General features: G+C 47.4%; 1 protein-coding gene across 1 annotated transcript in view; it reads right to left on the bottom strand.

The window, feature by feature from the left end:
* LOC121844271 (RNA pseudouridylate synthase domain-containing protein 1-like) overlaps positions 1 to 176 on the bottom strand; it is a 4,094-nt gene extending 3,918 nt beyond the window's left edge. Inside the window, exon 1 of the mRNA XM_042314195.1 lies at positions 97 to 176. The gene's annotated coding sequence lies outside the window, so the exon portion shown is untranslated. The remainder of the gene's footprint in view (positions 1 to 96) is intronic.
* Positions 177 to 12,500: the final 12,324 nt, after the last annotated feature.

Here is a 12,500-nt window from a genome sequence, read left to right as displayed (position 1 = left end):
TTAGTTTACAGTCAGTGTCATTTTTTCGGTACGTTAGATTGTTATCTAGCGAGTTCGTACAATTGATTTGAAAAGTAGTTTAATGGTGTTATATACCTGTGTATTATTAAATCTCTCCAGTAGACCCACATGTACATTACAGAGACAAGGAACAAACCAACAACACGGAAGCTGTGACAACGTCATAGTGACGGAGGAGCACTAACAACCAATCACAGCCCAAAGAAGCGTTGAATACGCCTACAAATTCAAATGTTCCCCGTTCCGAAAAGAAACAGTGTTTCACTGACGCTACTAGGTACTACTAACGTTAAGACATTTTCATGTTTTCATAATGAGAAAAATCCTACCCTTTTTTTTGTTTATCTATTTTACACATCCATGTGGGTTTTGTTTTTTTTTGGGGGGGACAAAGGCAAATTAGGTCCTTAAAAGTATCTTTTATTTAACAAGTCAGTTTAATAAGACCATATTCTAATTTACAATGACGACATACACCGGGCCAAACCAGGAGGACGATTGGCCAATTATGCGCCGCACTACGGGACTCTCAATCACGGCTGGTTGTGATATAGCCTGGTATCGAACCAGGGTGTCTGTAGTGACGCCTCCAGCACTGAGATGCAGTGTGTTAGACCGCTGCGCCACTCGTAATTGACAGTGTTTTTTAACCGTGGAATCGATCTCGCATCATGTTTTTTTTTCGTTGAGGAAAAAAACGGTTCAATGTTGGTCCTTTTTGTGTTATTAAACTTTTCAAATTGTACATATACATATAATATAAACGGAAGTCGGATTATACACTGAAAATGCATATTGAGCCTGGTGCATCACAGGAGGTTGGTGACACCTTGATTAGGGAGGACGGTCTCGTTGTAATGGCTGGATGAGCCGTCCTCCCCTGGTGCATCACAGGAGGTTGGTGACACCTTGATTAGGGAGGACGGTCTCGTTGTAATGGTTGGATGAGCCGTCCTCCCTGGTGCATCACAGGAGGTTGGTGACACCTTGATTAGGGAGGACGGTCTCGTTGTAATGGCTGGATGAGCCGTCCTCCCCCTGGTGCATCACAGGAGGTTGGTGACACCTTGATTAGGGAGGACGGTCTCGTTGTAATGGCTGGATGAGCCGTCCTCCCCTGGTGCATCACAGGAGGTTGGTGACCATCAATTTAAAAAGCCTTTTAAATCACACACACACACACACACACACACACACACACACACACACACACACACACACACACACACACACCCTCTGGATAGTGTGAAGGTCAGGGCACACAGAGACGATCAATCATTTCCATCACGTGTCAATGGACAGAAACCTAGAGTCATTAGCTTGGGTGTGTGTTTGTGTGTGTGTGTGTGTGTGTGTGTGTGTGTCTGTCTGTTTTGTGATATATGTCATTCCATAAAAACCTCCAGACTGTTAAACCTCTAGACTGTTAAACCTCTAGACTGATAAACCTCTAGACTGTTAAAGAGAGGAGAGGAGAGGAGAAGAGAGAGAGGAGAGGAGAGGAGAGGGGAAGAGAAGGAGAGGAGAGGAGAGGAGAGGAGAGGAGGGAGAGGAGGAGGAGAGGAGAGAGAGGAGAGGAGAGGAGAGGAGAGGAGAGGAGAGGAGGAGAGGAGAGGAGAGGAGAGGAGAGGAGAGGAGAGGAGGAGAAAGAGACAGACATTGAGAGGAATGAGAGAGAGAGGGAGAGAGAGAGAGAGTGAGAGATAGCGAGAGAGAGAGAGAATGAGAGAGATCAACTGTATGAAGTTTAGCCTTTATGTTTGTCTGTTTCACATGGATATATTTAGTATGTGTAGGAGCCTGCTGGCCCACACACCCTGGGTGGGTGATTCATCCTGCCTTTATACAGACACAGAGACAGAGAGAGATAGAGAGAGAGAGAGAGAGAGAGAGAGAGAGAGAGGTAGGGAGAGAGGGAGAGGTAGGGAGAGAGAAATAGAGGAGAGAGAGAGAGAGAGACAGGGAGAGAGAGAGGTAGGGAGAGAGGGAGAGAGAGAGAGAGACAGGGAGAGAGAGAGGTAGGGAGAGAGAGAGAGAGACAGGGAGAGAGAGAGGTAGGGAGAGAGGGAGAGAGAGAGAGAGACAGAGAGAGAGACAGGGAGAGAGAAATAGAGAGAGAGAGAGAGACAGAGAGAGAGAGAGAGAGGTAGGGAGAGAGAAATAGAGAGAGAGACAGAGAGAAATAGAGAGAGAGAGAGAGAGAGAGAGAGACCTACATGTACTAGTCTGTGGACCTAAATGCCAGAACCGGACAAGAACCTGACACCCTCAGCACACAGGGGGACAAACACCTGCCTGGAGGTGACAGCATTCCCTCCCCCATATGCCCCCTAGGCACAACTATGACAACATAACCAACAAAAACGGGTCACAACTCCTGCAGCTCTGTCGCACGCTGGGTATGTACATAGTCAACGGTAGGCTTCGGGGACTCCTATGGTAGGTACACCTATAGCTCATCTCTTGGCAGTAGTACTGTAGACTACTTTATCACTGACCTCAACCCAGAGTCTCTCAGAGCGTTCAGTCAGCCCACTGACACCCCTATCAGACCACAGCAAAATCACAGTCTAAAAACAGAGCAATACTCAATCATGAGGCATCAAAGCCAAAGGAACTGAGTAACATTAAGAAATGCTATAGATGGAAGGAATGCAGTTTGGAAACCTACCAAAAACAATTAGGCAACAACAAATTCAATCCCTCTTAGACAATTTCCTGGGTAAAACGTTCCACTGTAATAGTGAAGGTGTAAACTTGGCAGTAGAAAATCTTAACATTATATTTGACCTCTCAGCTTCCCTATCAAATCTAAAAATCTCAAATAGAAAACCGAAGAAAATTAACAATAATGACAAATGGTTTGATGAAGAATGCAAAAATCTAAGACCTACAGAGAGAGAGAGACCATCACCTACAGAGAGATGAACCTGGAGAAGAGTCCCTAAGAAGCTGGTCCTGGGGCTCTGTTCAAAACACAAACACACACTACAGAGCCCCAGGACAGCAGCACAATTAGACCCAATAAATCATGAGAAAACAAAAAGATAACTACTTAACACATTGGAAAGAATTAACAAAAAAGAGAGCAAACTAGAATGCTATTTGGCCCTACACAGAGAGTACACAGCGGCAGAATACCTGACCACTGATAGAACACTGTGACTGAACAAAATTAAGAAAGCCTTGACTATGTACAGACTCAGTGAGCATAGCCTTGCAATTGAGAAAGAACGCCGTAGATAGAACTCTCAGAGAAGACAGGCTATGTGCTCATGCCCACAAAATAGATGGAAACTGAGCTGCACTTCCTAACCTCCTGCCCAATGTATGACCATATTAGATAGACATATTTCCCTCAGATTACACAGATCACAAAGATTTGAAAACAAATAGAAAAACTCCCATATCTACTGGGTGAAATTCCACAGTGTGCCATCACAGCAGCAAGATTTGTGACCTGTTGCCACGAGAAAGGGCAACCAGTGAAGAACAAACACCATTGTAAATACAACCCATATTTATGCTTATTTATTTTATCTTGTGTCCTTTAGCCATTTGTACATTTTTAGAACACTGTATATATATATAATATGACATTTGTAATGTCTTTACTGTTTTGAAATTTCTGTATGTGTAATGTTTAATGTTAATTTTGTTGTTTTTCACTTTATATATTCACTTTGTATGTTGTCTACAATAGCTTTGGCAATGTTAGACACATGTTTCCCATGCCAATAAAGCCCTTGAATTGAAATTGAATTGAATTGAAGAGGTAGGGAGAGAGGGAGAGAGAGAGATAGAACAGAGACAGAGAGAGACAGAGAGAGACAGAGAGAACAATAGAGAGAGACAGAGAGAGAGAGACAGAGAGACAGAGAGACTAGAGAGAGACAGAGACAGAGAGAGAGAGAGAGAGAGAGAGAGAGAGAGAGAGAGAGACAAGAGAGGTCAACCAGTGAAGAACAAACACCATTGTAAACACAACCCATATAAAAAACGTTTTTCCAGAATAGGACATTTGTAATGTATTTATTATTTAGAAACTTCTCTCAGTGTAACTTTTTTTTCACTTTTGTATATTATCAACCTCACTTGCTTTGGCAATTTTAACATATGTTTCCCATGCCAATACAGCCCCTTGAATTGAATTGAGATAGACAGACAGTAGTTAGAACAACAGATAGAACAATAGATAGATGGAGCAGGGAGGGAGGATAGAACAATAGATAGAACAATAGATAGAACAATAGATAGAACACTAGATAGAACAATAGATAGAACAATAGATAGATGGAGCAGGGAGGGAGGATAGAACAATAGATAGAACAATAGATAGAACAATAGATAGAACAATAGATAGAACACTAGATAGAACAATAGATAGAACAATAGATAGATGGAGCAGGGAGGGAGGATAGAACAATAGATAGAACAATAGATAGAACAATAGATAGAACACTAGATAGAACACTAGATAGACGGAGCAGGGAGGAGGATAGAACAATAGATAGAACAATAGATAGAACAATAGATAGAACAATAGACAGACAGTAGATAGAACAATAGATAGAACAATAGATAGAACAATAGATAGAACAATAGATAGAACAATAGATAGAACAGTAGATAGAACAATAGATAGAACAATAGATAGAACAGTAGATATAACAATAGATAGAAGGAGGAGGGAGGGAGGATAGATAAAAGTTAAAGATTAAAAGTTATATAATGTTTTTTTCTGTGTGTATAAACCTCTTGTCCCAGTAAAACCCTGAGACCATGTGTTATTGTGATTCAGCAACGTAGTGTTACGGATAATTTCCGTCCTCTGGTTCATGGTTCTGTGTGTATAAACCTCTTGTCCCAGTAAAACCCGAGACCATGTGTTGCTGTGATTCAGAGGCAGAAGGTTTAATAGTCACGTGTTGCAGGTGTGATTATCGTAGGGCTTTGAGCTCCAACATTCAGGACTAAAAGTGAAATAAAATATTGAGATAATAAATAAAACAATAATAATATAATATAAATAGGACTCTGTTCTCTTCATATCTCCACACAGCTTGATACCAAAAGGACAGGATGGCATAGACGTAGTGTTACGGATCATTTCCTCCTCTTCGCCTGAACCAAAATAATAAAGAAAACACAAAACAAAATACTAAGACCAGGGCGTGACAGAACACCCCCAAGGTTTGGACTCCCGGCCGCACACCTTAACCCATAGGAAAGGGTCCGGGTGGGCGTCTGTCCACGGTGGCGGCTCCGGCACCGGACGTGGACCCCACTCCAACAAAGTCTTATTCCGCTTACATTGCGTCTTTAGATTGGCGACCCACGCCCGGCCTTGGCCTAGTAACCCTAACCAAGGGCCCCACTGGACTGAGGGGCAGCTCCGGACTGAGGGACAGCTCGGGACTGAGGGGTAGCTCGGGACTGAGGGACAGCTCGGGACTGAGGGCTCGGGACTGAGGGATAGCTCGGGACTGAGGGGTAGCTCGGGACTGAGGGGTAGCTAGGGACTGAGGGGAGCTGGGACTGGGGGTAGCTCAAGACTGAGGGGTAGCTCAAGACTGAGGGGTAGCTCAAGACTGAGGGTAGCTCAGGACTGAGAGGAAGCTCAGGACTGAGAGGAAGCTCAGGACTGAGAGGAAGCTCAGGCAGGTTGATGACTCTGACAGATCCTGGCTGACTGGCGGCTCTGGCAGATCCTGGCTGACTGACGGATCCTGGCTGACTGGCGGATCCTGGCTGACTGGCGGATCCTGGCTGACTGGCGGATCTGGCGGATCCTGGCTGACTGGCGGATCCTGGCTGACTGGCGGCTCTGGCTGCTCCATTCTGACTGGCGGCTCTGGCTGCTCCATGCTGACTGGCGGCTCTGGCTGCTCCATGCTGACTGACGGCTCTGGCTGCTCCATGCTGACTGGCGGCTCTGGCTGCTCCATGCTGACTGGCGGCTCTGGCTGCTCCATGCTGACTGGCGGCTCTGGCTGCTCCGTGCAGACTGGCGGCTCTGGCTGCTCTGTGCAGACTGGCAGCTCTGGCGGGTCCTTGCATACTGGCAGCTCTGGCGGCTCCTTGAAGACTGGCAGCTCTGGTGGCTCCTTGCAGACTGGCAGCTCTGGCTGCTCCTTGCAGACTGGCAGCTCTGGCTGCTCCTTGCAGACTGGCAGCTCTGGCGGCTCCTTGCAGACTGGCAGCTCTGGCGGCTCCTTGAAGACTGGCAGCTCTGGCGGCTCCTTGCAGACTGGCAGCTCTGGCTGCTCCTTGCAGACTGGCAGCTCTGGCAGCTCCTTGCAGACTGGCAGCTCTAGGTGCTCCTTGCAGACTGGCAGCTCTGGCAGCGCTGGACAGGCGGGAGACTCTGGCAGTGCTGAACAGGCGGGAGAACAGGCGGGAGACTCTGGCAGCGCTGAACAGGTGGGAGACTCCGGCAGCGCTGTAGATGAGGAAGGCTCTGACAGCGCTGGACAGGCAGGAGACTCCGGCAGCACTGGAGAGGAGGAAGGCTCTGGCAGCGCTGGACAGGCGAGGCGCACTGTAGGCCTGATGCGTGGTGCAGGAACTCGTGGTACTGGGCCGAGGACACGCACAGGAAGCCTGGTGCGGGGAGCTGCCACCGGAGGGCTGGTGTGTGGAGGTGGTACTGGATAGACCGGACCGTGCAGGCGCACTGGAGCTCTTGAGCACAGAGCCTGCCCAACCTTACCCGGTTGAATGCTTCCGGTCGCCCTGCCAGTGCGGCGAGGTGGAATAGCCCGCACTGGGCTATGCAGGCGAACCGGGGACACCGTGCGCAAGGCTGGTGCCATGTAAGCCGGCCCAAGGAGACGCACTGGCGACCAGCTGCGTAGAGCCGGCTTCATGACACTTGGCTCGATGCCCACTCTAGCCCGGCCAATACGAGGAGCTGGTATGTACCGCACTGGGCTATGCACCCGCACTAGAGACACCGTGCGCTCCACAGCATAACACGGTGCCTGCCCGGTCTCTCTATCCCCCCGGTAAGCACAGGAAGTTGGCGCAGGTCTCCTACTTGGCTTCGCCATACTCCCTGTGTGCCCCCCCCAATAAATTTTTGGGGCTGACTCTCGGGCTTCCATCCGCGTCGCCGTGCTGCCTCCTCATACCAGCGCCTCTCCGCCTTCACCGCCTCCAGCCCTTCTTTGGGGCGGCGATATTCTCCTGGCTGAGCCCAGGGTCCTTTACCATCCAATATTTCCTCCCATGTCCAGAAATCTGGATTTCGCTGCTCCTGTTGCCACTGCCGGTCACCACGCCGCTTGGTCCTATTGTGGTGGGTGATTCTGTTACGGATAATGAAGAGGAGGAGCAGCAGGGATCGGACCAAAACGCAGCGTTTTTTGATACGTCTTTAATAAAGATGACAATAGAACAATATACAAAAACAAGAAACGTGAAAAAACGAAAACAGCCCTATCTGGTGTAACAAAGACAGGAACAATCACCCACGAAACACTCAAAGAATATAGCTGCCTAAATATGGTTCCCAATCAGAGACAACGATGTCACACCCTGGCCTGACCAAAATAATAAAGAAAACACAAAATACTAAGACCAGGGCGTGACACGTGGAAACTGGGGTCTCAGACGGGTCCTTTGAGTTACACAAAGACAAGAACGCTTATCTTCCACAGACAGACAGAAATATACAGGATAAAGGCACAGAGCAGAGTTAGTCAATACACCACCACCCCAACAGGACACAGTGGGGTAAATATACAGGACATGTATTTATTACTTATACAGAGCAGAGTTTGTCATTTTCCCAACACCACCACCCCAACAGGACATTTATGTATTCATCACCGTTGTTAATATGTAGAAGTGAAAAAGAAAAGAACTCAGACGTGTTTCCCATATTTTGTTACATTATTCTAAAACATATGAAGAGAACAGAGGCAGCAGCAGCTAGGTAGTAACAGTAACAGTAACAGTAACAGTAACAGCAGCTATGTAGTAACAGTAACAGTAACAGTAACAGTAACAGTGACAGTAACAGCAGCTAGGTGGTAACAGTAACAGTAACAGTAACAGTAACAGTAACAGTGACAGTAACAGCAGCTAGGTAGTAACAAATCAAATCAAATCAAATCAAATTTTATTTGTCACATACACATGGTTAGCAGATGTTAATGCGAGTGTAGCGAAATGCTTGTGCTTCTAGTTCCGACAATGCAGTAATAACGAGCAAGTAATCTAACTAACAATTCCAAAAAAACTACTGTCTTATACACAGTGTAAGGGGATAAAGAATATGTACATAAGGATATATGAATGAGTGATGGTACAGAGCAGCATAGGCAAGATACAGTAGATGATATCGAGTACAGTATATACATATGAGATAAGTATGTAAACCAAGTGGCATAGTTAAAGTGGCTAGTGATACTTGTATTACTTAAGTATAAGGATGCAGTCGATGATATAGAGTACAGTATCAACATATGCATATGAGATGAAGAATGTAGGGTAAGTAACATTATATAAGGTAGCATTGTTTAAAGTGGCTAGTGATATATTTACATAATTTCCCATCAATTCCCATGATTAAAGTGGCTGGAGTAGAGTCAGTGTCATTGACAGTGTGTTGGCAGCAGCCACTCAATGTTAGTGGTGGCTGTTTAACAGTCTGATGGCCTTGAGATAGAAGCTGTTTTTCAGTCTCTCGGTCCCAGCTTTGATGCACCTGTACTGACCTCGCCTTCTGGATGACAGCGGGGTGAACAGGCAGTGGCTCGGTGGTTGATGTCCTTGATGATCTTTATGGCCTTCCTGTAGCATCGGGTGGTGTAGGTGTCCTGGAGGGCAGGTAGTTTGCCCCCGGTGATGCGTTGTGCAGACCTCACTACCCTCTGGAGAGCCTTACGGTTGAGGGCGGTGCAGTTGCCATACCAGGCGGTGATACAGCCCGCCAGGATGCTCTCGATTGTGCATCTGTAGAAGTTTGTGAGTGCTTTTGGTGACAAGCCAAATTTCTTCAGCCTCCTGAGGTTGAAGAGGCGCTGCTGCGCCTTCCTCACGATGCTGTCTGTGTGAGTGGACCAATTCAGTTTGTCTGTGATGTGTATGCAGAGGAACTTAAAACTTGCTACCCTCTCCACTACTGTTCCATCGATGTGGATGGGGGTGTTCCCTCTGCTGTTTCCTGAAGTCCACAATCATCTCCTTAGTTTTGTTGACGTTGAGTGTGAGGTTATTTTCCTGACACCACATTCCGAGGGCCCTCACCTCCTCCCTGTAGGCCGTCTCGTCGTTGTTGGTAATCAAGCCTACCACTGTTGTGTCGTCCGCAAACTTGATGATTGAGTTGGAGGTGTGCATGGCCACGCAGTCGTGGGTGAACAGGGAGTACAGGAGAGGGCTCAGAACGCACCCTTGTGGGGCCCCAGTGTTGAGGATCAGCGGGGAGGAGATGTTGTTGCCTACCCTCACCACCTGGGGGCGGCCCGTCAGGAAGTCCAGTACCCAGTTGCACAGGGCGGGGTCGAGACCCAGGGTCTCGAGCTTGATGACGAGCTTGGAGGGTACTATGGTGTTGAATGCCGAGCTGTAGTCGATGAACAGCATTCTCACATAGGTATTCCTCTTGTCCAGATGGGTTAGGGCAGTGTGCAGTGTGGTTGAGATTGCATCGTCTGTGGACCTATTTGGGCGGTAAGCAAATTGGAGTGGGTCAAGGGTGTCAGGTAGGGTGGAGGTGATATGGTCCTTGACTAGTCTCTCAAAGCACTTCATGATGACGGATGTGAGTGCTACGGGGCGGTAGTCGTTTAGCTCAGTTACCTTAGCTTTCTTGGGAACAGGAACAATGGTGGCCCTCTTGAAGCATGTGGGAACAGCAGACTGGTATAGGGATTGATTGAATATGTCCGTAAACACACCGGCCAGCTGGTCTGCGCATGCTCTGAGGGCGCGGCTGGGGATGCCGTCTGGGCCTGCAGCCTTGCGAGGGTTAACACGTTTAAATGTCTTACTCACTTCGGCTGCAGTGAAGGAGAGACCGCATGTTTCCGTTGCAGGCCGTGTCAGTGGCACTGTATTGTCCTCAAAGCGGGCAAAAGTTATTTAGTCTGCCTGGGAGCAAGACATCCTGGTCCGTGACTGGGCTGGGTTTCTTCCTGTAGTCCGTGATTGACTGTAGACCCTGCCACATACCTCTTGTGTCTGAGCCGTTGAATTGAGATTCTACTTTGTCTCTGTACTGGCGCTTAGCTTGTTTGATAGCCTTGCGGAGGGAATAGCTGCACTGTTTGTATTCAGTCATGTTACCAGACACCTTGCCCTGATTAAAAGCAGTGGTTCGTGCCTTCAGTTTCACACGAATGCTGCCATCAATCCACGGTTTCTGGTTAGGGAATGTTTTAATCGTTGCTATGGGAAACGACATCTTCAACGCACGTTCTAATGAACTCGCACACCGTATCAGCGTATTCGTCAATGTTGTTGTCTGACGCAATACGAAACATCTCCCAGTCCACGTGATGGAAGCAGTCTTGGAGTGTGGAGTCAGCTTGGTCGGACCAGCGTTGGACAGACCTCAGCGTGGGAGCTTCTTGTTTTAGTTTCTGTCTGTAGGCAGGGATCAACAAAATGGAGTCGTGGTCAGCTTTTCCGAAAGGGGGCGGGGCAGGGCCTTTTATGCGTCGCGGAAGTTAGAGTAACAATGATCCCGGGTCTTTCCACCCCTGGTTGAATGCTCCCGGTCGCCCTGCCAGTGCGGCGAGGTGGAATAGCCCGCACTGGGCTATGCAGGCGAACCGGGGACACCGTGCGCAAGGCTGGTGCCAGGTAAGCCGGCCCAAGGAGACGCACTGGGGACCAGATGCGTAGAGCCGGCTTCATGGCACTTGGCTCGATGCCCACTCTAGCCCGGCCGATACGCGGAGCTGGAATGTACCGCACCGGGCTATGCACCCGCACTGGGGACACCGTGCGCAAGGCTGGTGCCATGTAAGCCGGCCCAAGGAGACGCACTGGAGACCAGCTGCGTAGAGCCGGCTTCATGGCACTTGGCTCGATGCCCACTCTAGCCCGGCCGATACGCGGAGCTGGAATGTACCGCACCGGGCTATGCACCCGCACTGGGGACACCGTGCGCTTCACAGCATAACACGGTGCCTGCCCGGTCTCTCTCGCCCCGGTAAGCACAGGAAGTTGGCACAGGTCTCCTACCTGGCTTCGCCACACTTCCTGTGTGCCCCCCCCCAAGAAATGTTTGGGGCTGACTCTCGGGCTTCCTACCGCGCCGCCATGCTTGTCTCTCCAACTCCATTCTCCTATACCCCTCTCCACACTGCTCCAGCGAATCCCAGGCGGGCTCCAGCACTCTGCCTGGGTCGACCGCCCACCTGTCTATTTCCTCCCAAGTCGTATACTCCAGACTTTGTAGCTCCTGCTGCCTGTCACCACGCCGCTTGGTCTTGTTGTGGTGGGTGATTCTGTAACGGTTTTCTTGAGTTGAAGGAGAGGCGGACCAAAACGCAGCGTGGTTTCTATTCATGGTTCTTTGATAAAGAAAACTACACATGAATAGACTAACAAAACAATAAACGTGAGAAAACCTAAACAGCCCTATCTGGTGCAAACAGAGACAGGAACAATCACCCACAAACACACAGTGAAACCCAGGCTACCTAAGTATGATTCTCAATCAGAGACAACTAATGACACCTGCCTCTGATTGAGAACCATACTAGGCCGAAACATAGAAATACCCAAAACCTAGAAAAACAAACATAGACTGCCCACCCCAACTCACGCCCTGACCATACTAAATAAATACAAAACAAAGGAAATAAAGGTCAGAACGTGACAGATATACTATCTATCTATCTATCTATCTATCTATCTATCTATCTATCTATCTATCTATCTATCTATCTATCTATCTATCTATCTATCTATCTATCTATCTAATCTATCTATCTATCTATTCTACAGTATCTATCTATCTATCTATCTATCTATCTATCTATCTATCTATCTATCTATCTATCTATCTATCTATCTATCTATCTATCTATCTATCTATCTATCTATCTATCTATCTATCTATCTATCTATCTATCTATCTATCTATCTATCTATCTATTCTACAGTATCTATCTATCTATCTATCTATCTATCTATCTATCTATCTATCTATCTATCTATCTATCTATCTATCTATCTATCTATCTATCTATCTATCTATCTATCTATCTATCTATCTATCTATCTATCTATCTATCTATCTATCTATCTATCTCTCTCTCTATCTATCTCTCTCTCTCTCTCTCTCTCTCTCTCTCTCTCTCTCTTTCTCTCTCTCTCTCTCTCTCTCTCTCTCTCTCTATCTATCTATCTATTCAATTCAATTCTAGGGGCTTTATTGGCAGGGGAAACTTTAACATTGCCAAAGCAAGTGAAATAAACAATACAAATGAACAGTAAACATTACACATACAGAAGTT

Source organism: Oncorhynchus tshawytscha, unplaced genomic scaffold (assembly GCF_018296145.1).
Source record: "Oncorhynchus tshawytscha isolate Ot180627B unplaced genomic scaffold, Otsh_v2.0 Un_contig_10596_pilon_pilon, whole genome shotgun sequence".
NCBI lineage: Eukaryota > Metazoa > Chordata > Actinopteri > Salmoniformes > Salmonidae > Oncorhynchus > Oncorhynchus tshawytscha.
Note: the sequence above shows the minus strand (reverse complement) of the source record. Positions and strands in the feature narration are given on the sequence as shown.